Consider the following 3,503-nt stretch of genomic DNA (forward strand, 5'->3'; position numbering starts at 1 on the left):
TTTGTTGGAAATTTAAAGCAATGGTTCTCAAAGTGGGGTCCTTCTGGGTGTCCCCAGCAAAAAAGGGAATCATTATTTTCATGCTTCTATCCATAAGTAATGCAATGACAGAATGTATGACTATTTTTTTTATAAAACATATAAAAGTAAAAAATCTTATCGGGGACCCTGGGACAAAATCTTATCAAATGGTGGTCTAATTTGTGTCACTTTAGGGTCCTTGATGTGAAAAGGTTTGAGAACCACTCTACCTTTACTTGATGTTTATCTTTGTGTTTGGATGGTTTCTTTTGAGGACTTGGTGGTTTCATTGTGCTTTAAAATGTGCACTGTGCAGGTTGGAGAGAAAAATGTGCTGACATTTGCAGAGCTGCAATTTTTATGCCTCCGCCGGCAATTAGCCACGCCAGACTTTCCAAGAAGTGAAGTGCTATCTTCTTATCTTCACACATTGAGAATCGTGTTCGGCGCGGGGCTATAAACATAACTGAATGATCATCTCATCCCCTCAACCAGAGTCTCCACCCCAATTCGCTAAATCAAACGGAATGATCGGCAGTGAGTTTAGGTGTTGGAGATGTCATGAAGCTACAGGTAGTCACATGGTTTCTGCTAGCAGCTTCCTGTCAGTGAAGCCAGCCAATGAGGACGTCAGAGAGAAAGGACAGGAAGCTGATGAGATGATAAATGATGCAGAGGAGACGCATGTGACGAGCAGAGGAAAGTGGAGTGTCAAACACAAAGAGCAGCAGACCAAGAGACAGCCAGTTAAGATGGTGACAGGCTGAGCAGCTGCTTCACACTCCTGACTGACTGGATATGGATCCCAGGCTGATGCTGGTCATGTTGCTCTGCAGCTCAGGTATAATGTACTCAGGTGTGTCATGCAAGGCAATCGGCAAAAAGAAAAGCATTTTTTTGCAGTTTGAAGACAGATTTAGAGGAATCTAATTTTAAATTAGCATTAGGATTAGACTGTTGTGATGTCATTATTCAGTTTTAACCATCAATAATTGTTATTTTCTCATTAGAGTAAATACTGTATATTTATTTAGTGATTTTTGTCAATTATTTGTGCTGTTATGGCTATTAGCTTAGTCACTCACTTCTACACTAGCTTCTACACTGCTCCTACTTTGCTAATTATTTTAGATCGAACGCAGATTTTGATTCTGACATACAGTAAAGCTCCGCTAATTAATACACTTTGATCTGTGCTTTGAATGAATGAGGAAATAGGCGATGTAAAATCTGAAGCTGTCCATGTTATTTTGTGAAAGATTGGCTAGTTGTTGCAAACCACGCCTCTTTCGTGGGCACCAGCTCCTGTGCACGAGCATTTTCAAATTTTTTCAAGTCAAACCAGATCAAGGGACAGATCCTGGATCTGTTTATCCTCCATTTGTGGTATGGGCCCCAGGTGTCTGTATACTGTAAATCCTGTTGAGATGCAGGTAAGTGTATGTCTTAGGCTGCATTTAGACTGCAGGTACAAGTGACCCAATTCCGATCTTTTGCTCTCAAGTGGCACATATCCGATATGTGTCATGACAGTGTAAGCAGGAAAAAAGCACATTGATCGGGATATTGTCAGGTCTGATTCAAGCCTGTCATATGTGGAAATAAATCAGATATGAATCAGATATGGCCCAATGCCACTGCAGTCTAAGCGGACATATCGGATATTACCTCTCACCCAGCTTAAAGGAACAGCTCACCCTAAAATACAAAATACATATATTCCCTCTCACCTGTAGTGCTATTTATCCATCTATATCGTTTTGTGTTAGTTGCCTGAGTTTTGGAGATATCGGCTGCAGAGTTTCTGGCTTCTCTCCAATACAATAACTGGATGGCACTCGGCTTGTGGCAAAGAAATACATTTGAAAAACTCAACAGCAATGTCTCTTTCCAGAAATCATGACCCCGTTACTCAAGATAATCCACAGACTTTGTTATGAGCAGTTTCATGTAGGAACTATTTTCTTTTGACCGAACTACACCCGCTAGCTGCTAGCTAGTTCCTACATGAGACTGCAAAAGAAAATAGTTCTGCTATTGCTCACAACAAAGTCTGTGCATTATCTTGAGTAACCGGGTCATGATTTCTGGAAAAAGACAATGGCTGGGTTTCCCAAAAGCTTCTTAGCGCTAAGAAGCTAATTTAACCCTTCTTAAGGCCCCCTTAAGAAGCAAACGCGTTTCCCAATTGCTTCTTTACGAAGGCATGCGTTTCCTAAAAGCTTCTTAGCGCTAAGAAGCTTCTTTGACCCTTCTTAAGGCTCCCGTAAGAAGCCAACGAAGCCAACGCGTTTCCCGATTGCTTCTTAGCCTAAAATTATCTTCCGTTAAGAAGGCTGCGTTTCACAAAAGCTTCTTAGCGCTAAGATGATCTTTCGTTAAGAAGGTGTTGTAAGAAGGGTCTGGGGCATTCTTAACACCTTCTTAATGACGAAACACTGGCAGATCCAGCCGCGTCAGGCAAAAGGAGATACTTGTGTCCACTGTTCCTCTTGTGTTTTTCCCTTTTTCCTTTCTTTCATGCACCCTTTAGTGTTTAAAATTGGGGAACACTTGAAAATCTCCCCTGTATGTATGGTTACTTGTGTTTTAAATGTTTTACCGTAGGCTATATTCCTCTAATCAGAATGGATTCCTTTTATAATAAGAATCTTGTGGATTTATATAGCATCTTTCACAGAACCCAAGGTCGCTTAAATTCTGTAGTGTTTCTCGCAATTTTGTTGTATGCTGTGTATATAAAGCAATTTGAACTGCAGTCCATGTCTGAAATAAATAATGTTTAATAGAAGAAGTTCTTGTTTAACATGACCACGATTAGGTTATTCTACAACAGTGTTTCTCAACCACTGGCTCGTGGCCCACTGGTGGGCTCAGAGTGCCCTCAAGTGGGCCGCAGAGGACCTCTCACATCGAGATGGTGGACAGCTCCAGTTAAGATGCTTCTTAAGAGCCTTTTTTTTTCTCTCTCTCTCTTCTGTTAAGAAGGCGTTTGGGAAACACTTCTTTGGAGCCTTCTTAACTCCGTAAGAAGCTTCTTAATGCCTTAAGAAGCTTCTTAACTCTTAAGAAGCTTCTTTGTTGGGAAACTCAGCCATTGCTGTTGAGTTTTTCAAATGTATTTTTTTGGTGCTCGAGCACTACAAGCCGAGTGCCATCCAGTTCCATTGTATTCAAGAGAAGGCAGACATCTTTGCCGCCGATATCTCCAAAACTCAGGCAACTATCCCAAAATGATAGATGAATAAATAGCACTCCAGGTGAGAGGAAAAATATGTATTTTGGATTTTAGGGTGAGCTGTCCATTTAATGTTGTGAAGACAATAAAGCATAATCCCCACTCAATTTAGAGCTTAGAACAATTCATTAGATTACCCTGGCAAACGTTTTTCACCTGGTCTTACATAAACACAGGAGAGAAAACTATTTAGATCTTAGAAAATGGATCACCCCCCCCCCCCCCCCCCCCCCCCACTTGCCTC

Source organism: Poromitra crassiceps (genome assembly GCF_964638095.1).
Source record: "Poromitra crassiceps genome assembly, chromosome: 8".
In the NCBI taxonomy this organism is placed as follows: Eukaryota; Metazoa; Chordata; class Actinopteri; order Beryciformes; family Melamphaidae; genus Poromitra; species Poromitra crassiceps.